The sequence below is a fragment of the Gopherus flavomarginatus genome, chromosome 17, assembly GCF_025201925.1.
Source record: "Gopherus flavomarginatus isolate rGopFla2 chromosome 17, rGopFla2.mat.asm, whole genome shotgun sequence".
NCBI classification, from domain to species: domain Eukaryota; kingdom Metazoa; phylum Chordata; order Testudines; family Testudinidae; genus Gopherus; species Gopherus flavomarginatus.
This window is the reverse complement of record NC_066633.1, coordinates 20,220,850-20,232,981: the sequence shown is the minus strand read 5'-3', so window position 1 is coordinate 20,232,981 and position 12,132 is coordinate 20,220,850. Positions and strand designations below refer to the sequence as shown.

At 52.7% G+C, this 12,132-nt stretch overlaps 1 long non-coding RNA gene across 2 annotated transcripts in view; it reads right to left on the bottom strand.

Annotated features, from left to right (window-relative positions):
- Positions 1-370: 370 nt before the first annotated feature.
- LOC127036037 (uncharacterized) overlaps positions 371-12,132 on the bottom strand; it is a 49,345-nt gene continuing 37,583 nt past the window's right edge. For both annotated transcript variants that reach the window (XR_007769995.1, XR_007769996.1), the window contains exon 3: positions 371-993. This is a non-coding gene — a long non-coding RNA (uncharacterized LOC127036037). The remainder of the gene's footprint in view (positions 994-12,132) is intronic.

Below are 12,132 nucleotides of genomic sequence, written 5' to 3'. Positions count from 1 at the left end.
GTAGGTAAGTATAGCTGTCAGTAGGTTTCCGGTATAGGGTGATGTTTATGTGACATTGCTTATTAGCACAGTAGTGTCAAGGAAATGGACCGCTTGTGTGGATTGGTCTAGGCTGAGGTTGATGGTGGGATGGAAATTGTTGAAATCATGGTGGAATTCCTCAAGGGCTTCTTTTCCATGGGTCCAGATGATGATGATGTCATCAATGTAGCGCAAGTAGAGTAGGGGCGTTAGAGGACAAGAGCTAAGGAAGCGTTGTTCTAAGTCAGTCATAAAAATGTTGACATACTGTGGGGCCATGCGGGTACTCATAGCAGTGAGCCTAGGACGCGAAACATCCTTGCACCGGCCCTGTCCACAGCCACACCCCAGAGCCCTCACTCCCCTGCACCCCAACCCTCTGCCTCAGCCCTGAGCCCCTCTCACACCCCAAACCCCTCTCCTGGGTTGGACCCATTCTGGGCACCACAAAAAATTACATAAACTTGCCACCCCTGCTCAGCCATTGTCCCCAGGGCTCTTTGCCTAAACTCCACCAATCCTGTTTGTCAGGCCACTTGTCACATGGGGGGGCTCTCACAGTCTGGAGTGGGGCCCAGGGGGCCCAGCCATGCACCTCTGCAGAAACACCCACCCTTCCTTCTAGGGCTCAGGCTTAGCCCCTGGAACAAGCACCACACTTAGCAATAGAACAACACTTTTCTCTAACTCTGGCACAGCCCTGAGCAGACCCAGGGGAGGATCTCGGGCCGGGGTTATGCAAACCCCCTTGCCCAGGCCTGGCACAAGGTACAGCACACAGCCCTCCTCCCTACCCCAGCTAGACACAGACTGTGAGCACAGAATGGTGGGTCTGGCTGTGCAGTCTCTGCTGTCCCGTCTGCTCCAGGCTGCGTATCTGCAGGGATCCCCTTTGCAATCTCCAGGGCAGCAGCTGGCTCTCCTTCAGGCAGCTCCTACTTCAGATTCTGCACGTGACTCCTGGATCTGGGGCTTTAAGACAAACACTGATTGTCATGACAACTGTCCACCCTGCATATCAGAGACTAAAGACAGGTAGGCATAAGGAAATAGGGATCTAGTGATCCCCAGAAATCAAGTTGGAGAGGGAGAAAAGCCCTGCGAAAGGCCCTAATCCTAGGCAACTGAAGATTGGCTGTTGCCTTGACTGGGCCCAAAGAAGGGACATACTTGCTGAGCCAGGGAGTGGATGTTTCCATTTCCTGTTTAAACAAGGGGCCCAGTTCACCCCAAACAGGAGATCACTAGCTGCCAGTGAAATCGAGGGGTTTACTCACTTCCTCTGGCAGATGGGAGATTCAGGGCTCTGCAGAGCTGTGACCTAGTGATCTGATTGTGCTGCTCTGGGCCGGTCCCTCTACAACTAAGTAATGCAAAGGATGAAAACAAAGCATGTCTGAAGGGAAATGGGCTGCTGTATTTACAGAGATGGAAATTTCATGACTGAGGAAGCTGCACCAAAGAATCAAAAACAACCTCAAAGCATGAACTCTTTCAATGGGCGAATTGAACAAAGCGAGCGAGAGCAAAGGGTCTGTCTGAATGGATGAGTCAGGCTTTCTTTGCAGAGGAGAATAGAGCCGAGGGAATGGGTTCTTGGTTGACATGGAAAACACAGACCATAGTTCTGCTTGCCAAATGAGAACAGGAAATAAATGGAGTTTGACCCAGCAGTGTAGGGGCTGAGTTTGCTGACAGATTTAGCCGCTGCAGGATTCCAGTTCAATCATTTATTTTAAAACAGAAGTGACTTGTGATATACAAACAACAGAACAGGAGGGCAGACAGGCAAAGGCAGCCAACCCGTCATTCTCTGCTTTGCATTCATAGATCTCAAAGCACGTCTCAGAGGGCAGTAAATACCATTATCCCCATATTGCCCGGAGAGATAGCAGCAGAGATGAGACCAGGAGCCAGGTCTTCTGACCCTGAGGCCATGGCTACACTGGCGCTTCACAGCCCTGCAACTTTCTCGCTCAGGAGTGTGAAAAAACACCCCCCTGAGCGCTGCAAGATACAGCGCTGTAAAGCGCCAGTGTAAACAGTGCTGCAGCACTGGGAGCACGGCTGGCGCTGCGACTACACTGGCAGCGCTTTGACGTTTCGAGTGTAGCCATATCCCCAGTCCAGCCCCCTACCCGCTGGACCACTCTGACAGCAAAAGCTTTTCAATGGTGCTTATCTCCCAAGAGCCCTTGCAGGCTCCCTACACTCCTGCATCCTGCTGCTGAGTGGTCATAGATGGGTCATATATTGAATGTCAAAGAACTATTGGAGAAAGAGCTCCCAGTCTCCTGTGACCATCCCACTCTTCTAAGCGACCAGCTCCCCAGCTCAGCATGCTGCAGAAAAGAAACCGTTGACCCTCGAAACACGACACATTCCCAGCTGGGCTTTGCTAACCCCGGCACCCAGGCCCTGAAGGGGCAGAGGAAATGCCCCTGCTGGCAGGAGCGGCAGCTTATATGGGCTTGAGGTGCTCAAGCACCAGGAATATTCAAGGTTGGGGGCTGTGCCCCACCAATATTTGGAGCTGGGTTTCTCCCCTGCCCCCACCTTGGAAAGAAAACGGCCAGTGCGCCTCTCTCCTTTGTTTGTGCTGCTTTTACCTAAGGCTATAGAGATCAGCGGCAGGCAGCCTCTTGGAGCACCGGGGCAGGGGAAGAGGGAGAGAGGAGGGGGAAGGAGGCACACACATGCTTGGGAGCTCTCTCTCCCACCACTCCCCCCCCCGGCACCCAGGGGCAGCAGCAGGGGTGGGGAGGCCACACATGATGGCAAGCCCCCCGCCCTGGTACCCACCATAGGGGAGGCGAGTGGGCTTTCTGGACCTGGGAGAGTCCCTAGGAGCATGTGCAGTGACTGTGGTGCAGAGTGAGTGTGCTGAGGGGGATGGGGAGACGAGAGGTCCCTTCCCTGGAGCTTGCTGCTGCCAGTAAGGATGGGGGAGAGTCCTCTCTGGCCCTAGCCCTGGGGCAGCCTGTCTGCATCCCAAGTTCCTTATCCCCAGCCCTGCCCCACCCCAGAGCCTGCACCCCCAGCACCCCAACACTGAGCACCCTGCTGCACTGTGAACCCCTCATCCCCAGCCCCACCCCAGAGCCCTCACTTGAGGGGAAAAACGTGCAACTTAAATTTGGTGGTCAGTTTGGAGTATCATTGTGTTTAGCACAATACTTGATAATTTTACACCCTTTAAAGTATATAACTAGTCGTATACAGGTGTTACAAAGTGGGAATGTTCTTAATGTTTTCTCTGAATACTGTATGGGTGCCTCAGTTTCCCCTATGCATTTCTCAAGGAACTAGACGGTGGGATAAGGGTGTGTGATTGTCGTAGAGCCCTAGAGGGCCAGTGTGATGCCATCTGCACAGAGAATGGCCGAAACCCTGGTTCCTGGCAACTGATTGCCTGGGCCGCTCTCCTGCAAGGTGCCAACTGAAGGAGTTGGAGAACAAAGAGATCAGGTGACCTCCTAATGCCTGGAAAAGAGACAAAGGCCAGAGGAGAAAATGTCAGTGCCTGTGCGGACTTCCAGGAAGCACATGGTGTGGAAGGGGATGCTGGGATGCTTTGGAACTACTCCATACAAAGCCAGTCAGGACTCTGGGGCAGCCTCCTCTCTCTGAACAGACTGTTCCCAGGGCAAGAAGCTTACACCTTCCTGGGTCTGACTTCAGAGCATTCAGCATGCCCTTCCACATCGTGCACTTTCCACAGTGAGTCTGCCCAGGCAGGTCCTGGGGCATCCAGAGGTCCCTGCACCCCAACTCTGCAGTCAGATGTGACTCTCAGCCAGCCGGTAAAACAGAAGGTTTATTAGACGACAGGATCACAGTCTAAAACAGAGCTTGTAGGTACAGAAAACAGGACCCCTCAGTCAGGTCCATCTTGGAGGGTGGGGAGCATAGACCCAAGTTCTGGGCCTCTCCCCATTTCCCCAGCCAGCTCCAAACTGACACTCCCTCCTCTAGCCTTTGTGTCTCTTCTGAATCTCTTCTGATCTCTTTGTCCCCAGCACCTTCAGTTGGCACCTTGCAGGGGAAACTGAGGCACTGACACAGTATTCAGAGAAAACATTAAGAACATTCCCACTTTGTCACAACAGGTGCAACAAAATATAACACCGTATATTGAAGCAGGTAAGTGCTGCTTCTGACTTTCCACTTTTAATTGACCCTTGTAATCTTGTGGTGCCAACGCATTGTAGCTTCATTTTATATTGACCTACAGGGCGAGAGCGGGGTGGGGGCGGGCACCACCATTTTGGGCACTACCAAAAATTATACAAACCTGCTGCCTATGCCTGCTGGCAGAAGCTGGAAGGGGGATACCCAAAACAAGAAGGAGAGGAGGCGCAGGGGATCTGAACCCCGCATGGCACGGCACAGTATCCTGACAGCTGACAAAGGAGAAAAGCTAATCCCCTGCCCCCCGCACTCAGCCATGCCTGGGGAACAGGCCCTAGGTGGGAAACACACCTGGGTTCCCAGCTGAATTTCCAGCTAAAATAACAAGAGCTCTCCCGACACACTGAGCCTGACCCAGGAGTTAGCATGGCCCTCCTGTGGGCCCATCTGCCCAGCAGCTGGGAGAGCGAGTCCAGCTTGCACAGCTGTACATTCTCTGCGGTGAACCTCACGCGGGACCTGAGTCTGCTCCACCTACATAGCGTCACTCCATCACCTTCCCAGGACTTATTCCTGATTGACACCGGTGTGAGCGAGCTCAGCGGCAAGCCCTCACTTATCACAGAGCGGTGGCGTAGTTAGTAACTTAAAGGTCCTGTCCCAAGTGCAGCTGAGATGAGAATCAAGCCCTTGGCGTTTTATTTGGCTAATACCAAACCATCTAGCCGGATGAATTCTGTGCTTCTCTAATTAACCCCTTGTTTGCCGAGGCTGCCATTCCCTTCCCGGGGCTGATACAATCCATGAAATGCTATTTCGAGAGATGATTTCTTGCAGTGCAATTGTAATGTCAACAGACCCTGATCGTTGATGTGTGGGATTGAACCAGGGACCTCTGGAGCTTACTGCATGAGCCAAAAGCCAAGGAGCTGTTAGCTAAGGCTGTAGAGCAGACTCATTAATCTCTCTAAGTGCTCTCGGTGCCATTAGATGGGACAGACACCACACCCAGGAGGAGTGTGAGTCACATACTTCCCCTAGCTGAGGAAGTGCATCCCAAGCTTCAGAGACTTCCCAGTTGAAATTCCGGACGAGCCCCCACTTGTAACAGGCTAAATCGGGGGGAGGCATGGAGTCCCATTGGGGGGGATAGGCCAAGATGCCTGCCATGGCAAGGGACACAACCCTGGCTCCAGCGGCCATAGTGGTTGGTGCAGCCATTGGGGGCATGCAGCCCCCAGCTGTGAAGCTGGCTGTAGCTGCGGGACAGAGTGTGCAGCCCCAACTGCAGCCCCTACTCCACTGCCCGAAGCCTCAGCCCAGAGGGGGCACCTGGCCTTGGGATGCCGCGGGGTGCACAATCCCTGCTGCAGCTCCCACCACGGGGCTGGGGTGTGCAACCCCAACTACAGCCCCTGTTAGAAGCCGTGGGGTTGGGGCTTAGCAGGGGGTGCACAACCCCAGCTCTGGAGCTGGCCGCAGTTGGGTGGGGGCACATGGTCCTGGGACCCCGCAGGGCAGAGGTACATGGGGTTGGGGCGTGTGGCCCTGGCTGCAGCCCCTGACAGAATCCACAGGGCTGGAGTGCAGCAGGGGGCACAGCCATGGGGGTGCACAGCCCCACTCCAAAGCTGGCCACAGCTGTGGGACTGGGGCACATAGGGTCCTGATTCCAGCCATCCAGCCCCAGTTGCAGCAGGGCAGGAGCGCACAGTCCTGCCTCTAGCCCCCACTTCAGCTGCTGACAGCTGAAGTGGAAGAAGTCACGGAGGCCCAGTAAAGTCACGGGATCCTTTACTGCCTTGACCTCCATGACTAAACTGTAGCTTTGCTGACAGCCATTGATGAACCTCTCCTCCATTATCTTATCTAGCTCTTTTCTGAACCCTGTTAAAGTATCGGGCTTCACAACGTCCTTGGGCAAAGAGTTCCACAGCTGACTGTGTGCTGTGTGAAAAAATACTTCCTTTTGTTCGTTTTAAACTGCCTGCCTATTCATTTCATTTGGTGACCCCTAGTTCTTGTGTTATGAGGAATAAATAACATTTCCCTATTTACTTTCTCCACACCAGTCAGGATTTTACAGACCTCTATCATATCCCCCCTTAGTCGTCTTTTTTCCAGGCTGAAAAGTCCCAGTCCTATTAATCTCTTCTCATACGGAAGCTGTTCCATACCCCTCATCATTTTTGTTGCCCTTTTCTAAACCTTTTCCAATTCCAATAGATCTTTTTTGAGACCAACTCTGTCCCTGCCCCCTCTGTTCTCCCAAAAGGGCTCCAGCAGACACAATATCTGCTCCCTGCTCAGCATCCAGGGGAAACTGAAGGGCTCCAGAGGGCAGGCAGGGGCCGCTCTATGTTTTCCCATCACTTTCACAGATCTTGGGAGACAGGCCAGTCCTCGCTTACAGACAGCCCCCCAACCTCAAGCAAATACTCACCAGCAACCACACATCATACAACAAAAACTAACCCCGGAACCTATTCTTGCAACAAAGCCCATTGCCAACTCTGTCCACATATCTATTCAAGTGACACCATCATAGGACCTAATCACGTCAGCCACACCATCAGGGGCTCGTTCACCTGCACATCTACCAATGTGATATATGCCATCATGTGCCAGCAATACCCCTCTGCCATGTACATTGGCCAAACCCGACAATCTCTACACAAAAGAATACATGGACACAAATCTGACATCAGGAATCGTAACATTCAAAAAGCAGCGGGAGAACACTTCAACCTCTCCGGCCACTCAGTGACAGACTTGAAGGTGGCAATTTTGCAACAAAAAAACTTCAAGAACAGACTCCAAAGAGAGACTGCTGAACTTGAATTAATATGCAAATTAGATACAATTAATTTAGGTTTAAACAGAGACTGGGAATGGCTGGGTCATTACACTAAGGCCATGTCTACACTTACAGTTTTGCAGCGCTGGTAGTTACAGCTGTGCTCGTACAGCTGTGTAGGGCCAGCGCTGCAGTGTGGCTGCACTGACAGCTACCAGCGCTGCAGTGTGGCCACATTTGCAGCACTTGCAGCGCTGTTGGGAGTGGTGCATTGTGGGCAGCTATCCCAGCATTCAAGTGGCTGCAACGTGCTTTTCAAAAGAGGGGGGTGGGGTGGAATGTGACAGGGAGCGTGGAGGAGACAGACAGAATGGATTTTTGGAGTTGATGCTGTTCTCAGCTCCCTGCCTTGCAAGTTCTAAGGACTGGAAGACACACAGTGCCTACCTTCAATCATTTTAAAAGTTCTAACTCCCTTCCCCCACTCCTCTCTCATTCACTAAATGCAAATTATGTACTTCTAAATACCCGTCAGACCAGATAAGCAACTGCTCAACACGGACTTCCCCCTCCCCCTCTGCCGTGTGAGCGTGCTGTTTCTCTCTTCAAGCAAACAGCTGTGAACATTCCAAAGTAATTCCCCTGCCTGCCTCTGCTTGCTCAGCAAACAGGAGCTGTGTTTGTTTTTTAAATAAGCAGTTTGGCTGAACTCTGAGCTCTCCCTTTCTTCCGGTTTGTTGTGGACGGGAATTCTGGGATACCTCCTTATACCCCGGAGGTCAATAAAAGCGCTGGTGGGCGTCCACACTTGCTGACCAGCACTGGATCACCAGCGCTGGAATCGCTACACCCGAGGCTTGACCGGGTGTACAGCCAGCGCTGCAACCAGGGAGTTGCAGCACTGGCCGTGCTTTGCAAGTGTGGCCACATCCTAAGTTGCAGCGCTGTAACCCCCTCACCAGCGCTGCAACTCTCTAGTGTAGCCATGGCCTAATTGACTCTATTTCCCCATGTTAAGTTCTCCTCACACCTTCTATGGGTCATCTCGATTACCACTTCAAAGGTTTTTTTTTTCTCCTGCTGATGATAGCTCATCTCAGTTGATTGGCCTCTGACAGTTGGTATGGCTATTTCCACCTTCTCATGTTCTCTGTATGTATAAATATCTTCTTGCTGTATGTTCCAGTCTATGCATCCAAAGAAGTGAGCTGTAGCCCATGAAAGCTTATGCTCAAGTAAATTTGTTAGTCTCTAAGGTGCCACAAGTACTCCTGTTCTGTTTGCAGATACAGACTAACACAGCTGCTACTCTGAAATTTATGTTTTTTGCTGCCCCAAGCATGCTAATCATATGGATGCGGCGGCATTTCTGTGAGTGATCTGCCAGTCCCGCGCCTTCAGCTTACCCGCTGCCGAATTGCCGCCGAAGCTGCGGGACCGGCGGACCTCCCTCATGCGTGCCGCCAAAGGGTATGGCTACACTTGCAGCTGTACAGCGCTGGGAGTTACAGCTGTCTTCGTACAGCTGTGTAGGGAAAGCGCTGCAGTGTGGCCACACTGACAGCTACCAGCGCTGCAGTGTGGCCACATTTGCAGCATTTGCAGCCCTGTTGGGAGTGGCTGAACAGGCATTCTGGGATATCTCCGAATACCTCTGGAGGCCAATTACAGCGCTTTTGGTGCCACAATGGCGGAGCAGCGCTGCATCACCAGTGCTGCAATCGTTACACCCCAGGCAGAGCAGGAGTACAGCCAGCACTGCAGCCAGGGAGATGCAGCGCTGTATGTGCCTTGCAAGTGTGGACGGTGAGTAAGTTGCAGCGCTGTAAACCCACCGCCAGCGCTGCAACTCTCCAGTGTAGCCAAGCCCAAAGGCTGCCTGACTGCCGCCCTCACAGCGACCGGCAGGCTGCCCCCCCTTCCCCGCCCCGCAACTTGCTGCCCCAGACATGCGCTGGTGCCTGGAGCCACCCCTGCAGCCAGGGGCCAAGACACCTGGCAGGTCTCCCCTCCAGCACCCTTCCAAGTGAGGTCAAAGTCCAGGCTCAAACAAAGTCTAACCACAAGCAGAGTCCAAAAAGTCTGAATAGAGTTTGGCTCTGCCCCCGCTGGCTGGCTGACAATCCAGGGGAGCCCCAGGCAGCTCATAAGGGATAAAGGTCACCCCAAATCCAAGCAGCATGATTGTGTGGAGGGTGTCAGCAGGCTGGCTGGGCGGCCTGACAAAGCCCAGGTCGTCTCCAGTTCTTTCACACAAACAGTTCCAGCGCAGCCCTACAGCTCTGAATTCCCATCAGCTTCACCCAGGGGCAGCTCTAGACATTTTGCCACCCCAAGCATGGAGGGTCCGCTGGTCCCGCGGCTTCAGCAGGCCTCCAGCAGGCATGCCTGTGGGAGGTCCACCGAAGCCGCAGACCAGTGGATCCTCCACAGGCAAGCCACCGAAGGCACCCTGCCTGCCACCCTCGTAGTGCCGGCAGAGTGCCCCCCGCGGCTTGCCACCCCAGGCACGCGCTTGGAGCACTGGTGCCTGGAGCCGCCCCTAGCTCCACCACCATGAGCTGGCTGCCCTGGCTTCCGAGGGAAGGGATTGCCAGGAGGACGTGTAAGGCCCATCCAGAATCAGACCCTAGAGCTGGTGTAGTGGAGTCCTTCCCCCTAAATGGGAGAAAGCGTTTTGTGTTGAAGTGCAAGAGGAGCTGGGAGAAAGTGGATCTTGGAGATGGGGCAAAATTTAATTAGCTCCTGTCAGCTGGGCCCCATTGAACTTGGGGGCCAGAGTCACTCCATAGCATGTTACCCTGCTGATGTCCTTGGGGTGGGGCCAGGGGTAGCTGAAACACACACACACACACCTTGAAACACACACACACACACCCTGAAACACACACACACACACACACACTTTCTGCCTTGGCATTAGCTAACGAAATGGCTAATTATGGCAATTCTCTTCATTTCTCATTTTGAGCCCTGAAACCATTCCCTCCCCTCCTCCCCTCCCCGGACACAGCCCAGATTCCCCGATTTCTGCGTAAACGGAAAGAATTCACGTCCAAGCCCAGCAAACTCAGTGCTGTTTTGTGCAGGCTCTCTCTGGGCTGGCTTTTTAATTGCATTGGCTGCATGAAAGCGATTGGGCTGCTTCAGATGACCATTGTTGTGGGAGACAATGACTCTCAATGTTTAGCGCTCGTATTCACTGCACGCTAGCACAGAGACATGCCCAGGCAAACCCAGAGCCAGTGGCTATCTGGGACAGCTTGGCCTCCAGCCAGATGGCGGTGTGCCCCATGGAGACTGAGTGTGACTTGTCCAGAGAGCCCGTTGTATCTGGAACATCGATGACAAAGGGACATTCATGTAAATCTCAGCTGTTCCCCTACCCTAGGCCATCCTGCACAGATGGGGTTAAATTCAGACCCAGGGTCAGGGAATGTGGCTCCATGGAGGTCAGTGGAGGGGAAGCAACTTACGACAACTCTGAATTGGGCCCTTCCCATTTAAAGGTTTGTTCGGACCCCAGAGAAAAGCAGGAGCCATTCCACTCACTTTGTTGACGTGACTCTGGGTTTCCTCCGGTGTAACTGAGATTAGAATCTGAGCCTGGCAAAGAAGGGCTGGGATTTGAACCCAGGACCGCTCACTGCCTGAGTGAAAATTATACCCTCTTCAACCAACAAGTTTCTCTGCCTGCTTGATACTGGATTGTTTCTATATTGTATCCCCTAGGTCACATGCATCTGACGAAGTGGGGATTCACCCACGAAAGCTCATGCTCCAATACGTCTGTTAGTCTATAAAGTGCCACAGGACTCTTTGTCACTTTTTACAGATCCAGACTAACACGGTGACCCCTCTGATACTTGACCCCTAGGACTGTGTTTTTCCCTATTCAGACTTTATATGATCCCAGCTCGTTCCCACATACTGTGCAAAATGACTATGGAAGAACCTCATTCTAACATTTTCCTGTACCTTGCAGTGGAAGGGTTTCTATTGCTGCAGGCCAGAAAGAGAAACAGAGCTAACTCCAGACCAAGCTGGAGAAGACAGACGCTTTACAGCATGTTCTGCAGAATCAAAATTTGGGCAGGGGGACAACGCAGGCAGGTTTGGAGGCAGGGAATAACCTGACCCTCTCTCACACACGTATACTCGTGCAAACATATGCATACACACCCGCAGAAATGAGCAGATGCACAAAGAAGCAAGTCAAACCCACTGGCATTAGTTCAAGCTGCAGAGACTTACACTTTCAGATCTGGAGTTGCTGATCCAAAACCCAAGTGTAGACCCAGCTGGCAGTTATCACACATGGCGTAGGGGGGTCAGCTGAGTCAGTGAGAGGAAGGCTAGTCCAGCTTGAGCATTGGGAAACCAGAATTCAAGTCACTGTTCTGCCAGAAACAAGAAATAATGGGCTGGATCTGCAGCCAGGGTGATTTAGGTTGGATGTTAGCAGAGAAACGTTCTAACTTTAAGGATAGTTAAGCTCTGGACTAGGCTTCCAAGGGAGGTTGTGGAACGCCCATCATGGGAAGTTTTAAAGAACAGGTGGGACAAACATCTGTCAGGGATGGTCTAGTTTCACTTGGCCCTGCCACAGCGCAGGGGGCTGGACTCGATGGTCTCTCAAGGTCCCTTCCAGCCTGACATTTCTATAAAACTTCCCCCATACCTTTGGGCATGTCACTTAGCCTCTCTGTGCCTGTTCTCCATCTGTGCAATGGGGACAGCAACACCGCCCTACCTCATAGGAGTGGAGAGGGGGCAAACACATGAGGACTGTGAATTGCTTTGAGATCTACGGATGAGAAAGTACAGTACTATAGAAGAGACAGCTGAGGGCCTTGGAGGCGAGGTGTGTAACCCAGTCAGGGTGTGACACAGGGTCTCTTCTGGGCCCGGGCTACAGCGGAGATGGGTCTGTTACACTTCCCACTGTGAGCATTTGAGCTAAGACTCAATCCCCCATGTTGGCTAAGATGCCTGAGGTCACACAGGCACTGAGCTTAGCACACAAAGACATTGTATTGGTCTTGTGGGCTGTGAATTCCGCTGGCCAACACAGTGCACTAATCCTGCTCCATTCCTCACCGTGGGCCACATTCTACCCTCACTTACGCTGGAGTAAATCAGGAGTAACTCCACTGAAGTGCATGAAGTCACTGTATTTACAC